Raw genomic sequence first — 8977 nt, 5'->3', positions numbered from 1 at the left:
AACATCCCAGCTGGAGTCATCAAGCACCCGGGACCCCAGACGAGACATCAACTGGCCGATATCTTCAATGGCATCCTGGCAGGAGATCCAGTGCCTAGAGATTGGCTTCGGGGAAAGGTGACCCTTGTGCCAAAGCGAGGTGGAGACCCAGGCCTGATTCGCGACTACCGGCCCCTTACTGTCACCAGCGTCTTTTACAGAGTGTTTGCTCAGGTAATCAAGACGTGGATGAGCGGTTGAGCAGAGACTAACTGCAACCTAACCAAACTTCAGAACGGCTTCCGGTGGGGTTGGTTGCTTGAGGACAATCTTTTCGTGCTTAGCCAGTGCACTGATATTGCGCGGAAGGAAGAACGTGGCCTAATGTGCGCTTTATTGGATGTGTCAAAGGCTTATGACAGCATACCACATGGAGAGCTTTTCACCCGCCTTGAGAGTCTAGAGATGTCACCAATATGGCTGAATATTCTGCGCCGCCTCTACACCAACAACACAGCTAGGGCCGGCATCTATGGGGTGACATCCCAGGGAGTGCCATTGCAGAAAGGCTTACAACAAGGCTGTCCAATGTCCCCCTAACTCTACATGCTCTACGCAGCCCCAGTGGAGCGTCAACTGATAGCATCGAAGTTGGGCTTCACGTTGGCCTCTGTAAGCGAGGGTATAAGGCTACAGTCTAACATGCCGGCACTGGTGTTTGCGGACGACATACTGCTCCTGGCTAACACAGCGCAAGAACTGCAGGCACTGCTCACAATCTGTGCTAATAGTATGGCACAGCTGAAGCTGACCTTCAATGCCAAAAAGTCGGCCGTGGTGTGCTTCGCTGGCTCTGCTGCCATCGAAGATCTGCAGTTGCCAGGTGGTAAGGCTCTGGCTGTGGTGGCCAGATACAGATACCTCGGTGTCCACTTTGGCGATGGTGCGGACTATATAGAACAGCACGAAGACCACCTTAAACAGAGCTTGACACGTGCCGGGAATATCCTCCGGAGGCGAAGCCTCTGGGGATGTAACCGGTTCCTCATGGTTCGGGAGCTGTGGAAGATGGTGCATGTGCCCGCGCTAACTTTTGCCAATGTCATCATCTGTCTGACCACACCGACGCGTGAATGGCTAGAACACACACAGCGTGCGGTGGGCAGGCTGGCACCACGAAGCCATGGCAACGTTGCCAACGAGGCCATCCAGGTAGACCTCGGGTGGTCGACTTTCGAGGCGCACGAGGCGCGAAGCAAGGTGGCATACGATGGGAGACTCCGGTTGATGCAATGCCATCCTTGGGCCCGGTGAGTCTTTGACCACCTACATCGCTGTGGGGTGCACACCAGGTGGATCAAGCGCCTGAAACATCTGTGCGAGCGATACGGCTTTTTCTCCAACCCTGTGAGCGAGACAAGCGAGAGCAAGTGGGCCCTGGCTGCCGGTACCCAGGTCCGCGAAGAGAAAGGGAGATGTGGAGGCAGACGATGGAGGTGAAGCGGACGCTTGAGTTGGACAGGAGTTCCAAGCAGGAAATTCGAATGGAGCGGCTGTTTGACAATGGCGTGGGCAGCAGCCTTCTCTTCGAGGCACGAGAGGGAGCTCTACGCACTCTTGCCTACCGGCAGCGCTTCGACTCGGGTCTCCAGAGCACAACGTGCAGGATGTGTGGCGTGGGCGAGGAAACTGCGGAGAACCTCATCCTGGGCTGTACCGGCCTCTCGCCGACTCCAGGAAGGGGCGTTACGCTGGCACAGGCGCTCGGTTTTACGGACGAGACGAACGCTGAAGTGACAGCAACTAAGCAACGACTCTCTGAAATGGTGAATGGCAATACGCCGCCACTAGACTCGAACTGACTATGCCACACTCTCGTGGACACAGTACTCCCGCGCTGTGACGTATATGTTGTGTGTGTGCAACGTTTTCTTCTCTTTTATTCCGGCTAGGACGCAGGGTTGTGACCGCCCGATATCGATATCTAAATAAAGCCACAGTATCTATCTATCTATCTATCTATCTATCTATCTATCTATCTATCTATCTATCTATCTATCTATCTATCTATCTATCTATCTATCTATCTATCTATCTATCTATCTATCTATCTATCTATCTATCTATCTATCCGTCTGTCTGTCTGTCTGTCTGTCTGTCTGTCTGTCTGTCTGTCTGTCTGTCTGTCTGTCTGTCTGTCTGTCTGTCTGTCTGTCTGTCTGTCGGGCGGTCGGTCGGTCGTTCCGTGCGTCCGTCCGTCTGTCTGTCTGTCTGTCTCAACGTTACTAGACTAGGTTCAGTTTTCAAACTCCCGTGACTGCGTGGACCCACCACCGATCCTCGCATCTCGTGGCGCTGCTGTCGCACTTTGCTCGGTCAGCACGGCGCGGACAGGGCGACGAAGCACTGTCCGTTGTTTATGTGTTTTGGCGCGTTGTATATATGCGTGTTTTGCTGCGGTCTCGGTGCATTTTTGCGACAGTCCTATGCGTTTTAAATGCCGTGTGCGTTTTGAAGAGTTTACGGGCCGTATCATCCAATTTTATTTAGTGACGCGAATGCATATATATGCTCCGTTCCTGCAGCGATAACTTACTTTGAATGTGCAAGTCTGCTCGCAAGGGAGCAAAGCTCACGTAGGTTTCAACATTGCACTTGTGAATGCGGTGCTCTGATGAAAGAAATAGTGCTAGCTTCATTTTTTGATCCCGAAATGAAGTGCTGAGAGTGTGTATATACCGTGTGTCCCAGCTAACTTCAGCCAGAGTTTTAAAATATGCGAATGCCGCGTAGCTGGGCACAACCAAGGTAATGTTTGCCGTAGCTTTGAGATATTCAAATTATTATAAATCCGCCCAGTTAGGTAATGCGTAGTTAATTAATTATTAATTAAAAATTATCCAATAATTGTTAGTGTACTTCTTAATTCACTAAATAAAAAAAATTATTTAATCTATTTATGTAATTCGTTGCCACCACCAAAGGTCCAGGCCTTAACTCTATTTTAATTCATCATCATCATCATCACCAGCCTGGTTACGCCCACTGCAGGGCAAAGGCCTCTCCCATATTTGCATGTCTGTCTATTTTAATTAACTGTGCCTTAATTAACTTCACCTAATTCACTGCGCCTGCCTCGTGAACTGCCTCGATTGGTTCGCTTGGGCTCCCGTGACTTTCTTGGACCATCGTGTGGTCGCGCTAACATCGCCTCATGCGTTCGCATTAATATTTAATTAGTACTAAGCAGCAACAGCTGATTACAACTACTAATCAGCTACTTACAGCTACTCATCAGCAACAGCTGATTAATATAGAGCGCAGTGGACGGCCGGGGCTGCTGCGGCCCTGGACTAAGGACTCCACAGCGCACTCTGGGGCAGCGCAGCAGCATTTTCACAGCTACGTAAAGTTTTTAAATCAATCTCCTAAACGCGAGACTATACAAACATTTAAAGACGCATCGGTGAAAACACTTGCTGAGTACGTAAGTTGCGAAGTCTGAGGACTCGAGCCCCTTCGCCAACGCAGAGCTGCGCCCGCGTAGAGCTAGCTACTTGCGGTGCTCCCGCCCTCTGGCGGCAAACCAAGACAAGGGGCCACCCGCGATGTACGGCGCCTACGGAGAGTTTGACAACTGAACCTAGTCTAGTAACATTGGTCTGTCTGTCTGTCTGTCTGTCTGTCTGTCTGTTGTGATCAGGGGTTGAAATTAGGAGTACAATCAGGACTCGATGGTAACCAAAGCTCAACGGGACGCCTCGCATTGGGTGCTCACGGGAAGGCGACAAATGAAGTTGCAGTGTGGAGGGTGATATGAGCTGTACAAGTCTTGATTGAGGGAAGCTAGCAGTAAAATTGATTATGAAGACTGACTGAGGAATACGGAAGAAGGTAAATAGACTATAAGAGCGTTCAGGTATTCGTACAGGAATAACATTGATTCACAGTGGAGGAAAAGAACTAGGAAGCTTAACGGCAAGTGTGCGGCCTGTATGGTGAGCAACACGGCGACAAAGAACGTCAAGCGGAAAGTCAGAGAGGCTGAGATAACATCATGGGTGGCTGCAATGGAAAAGAAACCTGCTACGAGTAACTAGTTAAGAGGAAAAAAAACGAAATCAGGAAAGAAACAATTTATAACTCAGATTGAAGGTGATTACTTTTCGAAGCGAGATCAGGATGATTTAGAGCACGCACTTTTGAAGTGAGACGTAAGAAGGAAGAAGAAGCATGTGCTTGGTGTGGTAAAGGCCATCGAAGAAGAATATTCTATCCTATCATATCCTGCGGTAAAGCTAGGGAAAGGATGGATCATGTTTTAGAATGTGAAGATAGCTGCCCAGTGGTTGGTTTAGGTATCTCTGGCCTCCTTGAAACCCTTGGGTTCAGCGAGAGCAGGGGGAAAGTAAACATGTCCGCAGGAGAAATTAGTAAGCGGCGATTTAATCGGTGGATGTAGGGAAACGACAAACAACGGAGGCGTGCAACAACAAAGTTCACTAGGGGTTCAGAAAGCTTGGTTATGGGAATACGCCCTGTCTTCTTTTTTTTTTTTTTATTTTTTTACGTAGGTAGGATATGAGGCAATATAATAACAAGAGCTTGGTGGGGCAACCGACCAAGCTCTTCTAAGTTCCAAATGGGACGCTCATAGCATCCATCCATTCATCCATCATAGAGAGGAGGAAAGAGAAAGGCTTTGCCAGGTGGTTTTCCGCTCATGCGGCAAGCATCTAGTACTCCAGACTTGCACGGTTTCTATGGGAGCCGCTTGCGGTTTTTAGAAACTAGAAACAACCGTAACGTTCGAGGACAGAACGACGAAAATGTGTATTGACCAGTAATATATGAACTTGTTTATTAACCTTCTTGTTTGTGGCTTCAGATATTGTAGGGATGTTATTTGTTACGCTTTGACACTATCGTGACCGCGGGGAAACCGGTAGTTTTCGGGCGGTCTAGGAAATTTTTTTTTCTTATCAGAAAAAAATCACATTATGGGGTTTTACGTGCCAAAACCATCATCTGATTATGAGGCACGCCGTAGTGGAAGACTCTGAAAATTTTGACCTCCTGGGGTTCTTTAACGTGCACCTAGATCTAAGTACACGGGTATTTTCGCATTTCGCCCCCATTGCGACGCGGCCGCCGTGGCCGGGATTCGATTCCGCGACCTCCGTGCTCAGCAGTTCAACACCATAGTCACTGAGGAACCAAAGCGGGTACTGCCATGCGTGGAACATCCTTTCAACCCGGTACACCAGTACCGCGTAGTTAGTGATACTGCGCTTCGATTAATTCCCTCTGCTATCTGCTAGCCTGCTGGTTATCTCATGTTGTAAAGCAACCGCCCTGGAAATTTTGATACCATGTCTGATTACAGAACTAGAACAAAGTTTTCGACAGCAACACTTTCTGAGGTACCCGTATGTCTTTTATTTGTTATTATTGACTGCGACAGCATAGGAAGTTTGGCTTCTTTTGAGCCCGGTTTATCCCAACATCGTGTCTAAACACACAGCACATATGAGAGGAGAGAACAATATAAATAGAAAGCAAGAGAAATCGTCAAAAGCTTTCACAATCGCTTAGAGTCAAAGAAAGATGTTAGATGCACACTACAAACACGCAGACAGCTAATAAAAATTACAAATCGATACAAATCACGCATAATGCGGTGTCGGTGCATGACCTAGGACAATCACGAGTATGCCATCTGCTGTTGTTGAAATGACTCCAAGCAAGGCGCACATGAAAGGTCACTAGCGAGGAAAAGTTATTATGATAATAAACTGATACGAAAAAAGAACATACCAAAGTACACCAAACGCCAATGACACGACAAAGTCATCATGACGTTACCGCGCACGACAAAAATTACATTCCCAAAACAGCACTATTCAGAAGTAACTAATAACAGACTGGTGTGAAAGTCGCGCCAGCCTTTCACAGCATTTCTAGATGTATAGCGGTTTCTTCGTAGCTTCGTGATACTCTTAGTCGCATGGCAATTTTTTCTTTCATGAAACTTCCCCCACCTTGCGAATTTTCGCCGAACAGATGTGCCGCACCATGAACTATAACAAATAATTTCTGACGGGCTAATTAAGGCTCTCTTTTGGGAGTGAATGCTGTCTTCGGTGCGCAAATGGCTTGCGGTAGTTTTCAATAGTACAAGGTGAGCACACTTTCAATGCTAACGTTATGTGGGTTCTATCATCAGATCTTCATCGTCGTGTTCTCAGGAATGTTGCCTTCAAAGTGAGTCAGACGGATGCATGTCCATCTGACAATTGATGCGATGTTCATTCATAAATTAACAATAACTGGAAGACAGGGGCCAGATTTGGAAAGTTTTTTTTTTTTTGTAAGCTGGTATGGTGGTATTACGAACAGTTTTAAGGTCAGAACGTTCTTGTGAATAGCTTACTTAGATGCGCAGAAAGGAGTGGGCTTAAAATTTGCGAGAAGGAAATGACGAGTGTTAAACTGCGATATACGACTTCATAAAGACCGTGAAAAACAACTCAGTGGCGATTTAGCGGCAACAGCGAGCGAGATGCGTTAGCATTACGTCGCGCCTCTTTGAGGTCCCGGATGCATGGCTTAAACTGTGTTCATCACATTACAAACTGTTGTACAGGAGGTCCCTTGATTCGAGGATGGAAGTGCCGCTGACCATGGTCCGAAGCAGGCCACCGTCAGAAGCACTATATATATATATATATATATATATATATATATATATATATATATATATATATATATATATATATATATATATATATATATATATATATATATATATATATATATATATATATATATATAAATGACGGTGTCTGCTCCGTACCCGCTCTTCTCTTCTAAGCTCGCTCATCACCTCTCGTGACCGGCTCCCACAACTTGCACAAACTTTACTTTTTTTTTCCGCTTTGACACTACTAATCCTGACGCATTTAACAAAAACAAAGGCACGAAATTCTTACGGTCAATTTAACTCATGCATACGTAATCAACCCTTGATAACAAAGCACAAAACATAAAGCTGAGTTAACGTACAGGAAGATGCATATAGTTCAAAAAAGGTTAGTGGTATAATCTGGAAGGCTAGCTGGGGCATCTTTTTTCCGAAAAAAAAAATTGGAAGCACCGAATTCTTTACAGAGACGTCTCGTCATCAGAGACGTCTTGTCAGCAGAGACGTCTCGTCATCATTTAATCAGCCTTATCGAAGATCGCCGATGCAAATGTCCTCATTGTAGTCGGGAACTTCGGTGTCGCATATGTCTTCGAAATGATCGATGCACTCCTGCGGCACCGAGAACCTGCTTGAACCGGTGACCCACAACATGCATACTGAAAAAAAAAGAGTAGCCGTGAGACGTTTGAGAACGATGCAACACATTAAAAATTTTTGTAGGATTTGATGAGAAGCAACTTTATATTTATTCTGCTTAGTGTTGCATTACAGACATACGTCCTATGGCTCGACTCCAAAAAGACGTGTAATCAGTATTCTGCCGGCAGTGGCATGTTTCAGAGTTAATTTCTTGTGTTTTATTTATATTTAGATAATCATGTTATATCATTAACTCCTTTTTACGCCGCCTTCTCATTTCTTGTTTCCCTACTTGTTTCTCTGTCTCATATTGTTTTGTCTACCCCATTTGTCTTATCTGTACAATTTGTCTCGCGTATTGCTTTTTACGTGCGCCACTACGAAGGATCCGTGGCTGTTTCTGGGTAGTAGAATAAACGCTTGATTTATTGATTACTATTATTATTACTATTTGCTCATGCGTTTTCTAATGCTTGGATTATGGTTCGTAATGAAAAAAAAATGTGGCTGTTTACTAGCTATTGCATGTCTGATATGTTATATTTACCTCAAAAGTTTGCTGACAAGCACTTTTATGTTATTCTTCCTATTGTTGCAGTAAAATGATTGCATAATGCTATTTTATAGCGTTAACCATTTCTGTCACTACACGGGATACTCTGCGGTTGTGCTACATTAGCTGCCTGACCAACGCGCGGGCAAGCACCATGAGCTTAGGTTGGCCAACAGATTGAAACCGTGTTCAAATATGTTGATAATAAATTTGAATTTGAATATAGGATGTTACTGAAGACCAGAAAGTTTTCGTGGCCCAGTGGAATGCCTCAAGCCTCAAAAGGGCGAAAGCTATCGTGTCGCTCTGTGAAGTCAAGTTATGATATCAGCTAGGAAAATTGCACAAGTGTGTTTGAATGTGCATCGGCCGACGTGCGCTGTGAAGTGAAAGCCAGGTGCATTCAACGTCGACGTTGGAGCAGGAAAGATCACGTGATCAGCGGTAGTCACAGTTACCAAAGTGGCAAGATGGTGAAGCGCGTCACCAGGTTTGGCGGTAACGTGTTACACCTTCGCCGGTTCTTGGTGCATTTTACTTATTTTTATATTTATCACTTTTGTTTTCCGTAATGCTGATTTATCAAAGTCACATAGCTCTGCTATAATATTTTTCTTGACTACAATCACATGTTCCAATTTTTGCAGGGATTAATTGCACAACTTGATGGAATTCGATCTCAAATAAATTATCATTATCGAATGCTATGCACTAACACTCCTTCTTGAACATACGTTGCCACTTACCAATCATGGCATACCCGTTACCAATTCATGTTTAAAGAAACCATATGGAAACGGCTACTGATGCTAGTATAACTGAAAGCTAATTAAGGAAGGCTCCGACTTCTTACCATCTCCATGGAAAGGAAAATTCGCGGCGATATTGCAGTTCTTGTTGTTAGTGTACTGGAACTTCACGAGGTGCGGACGAAAGATGTCTGAAATAGGACGTAAAATAAATAGCGGTGAAGGAGTATTCAAAATTATTAAATGCGAATAGTACAACGCTAGTGTTCCGATTCGCATTCAGTTCAATGTTTTGATATTTGAAGTTTTCGAATATGCATTAAAACCGAATAATACGCGAATCTCCGTTAA

The sequence above is a fragment of the Dermacentor albipictus genome, chromosome 10 (assembly GCF_038994185.2).
Source record: "Dermacentor albipictus isolate Rhodes 1998 colony chromosome 10, USDA_Dalb.pri_finalv2, whole genome shotgun sequence".
NCBI lineage: Eukaryota > Metazoa > Arthropoda > Arachnida > Ixodida > Ixodidae > Dermacentor > Dermacentor albipictus.
Note: the sequence above shows the minus strand (reverse complement) of the source record.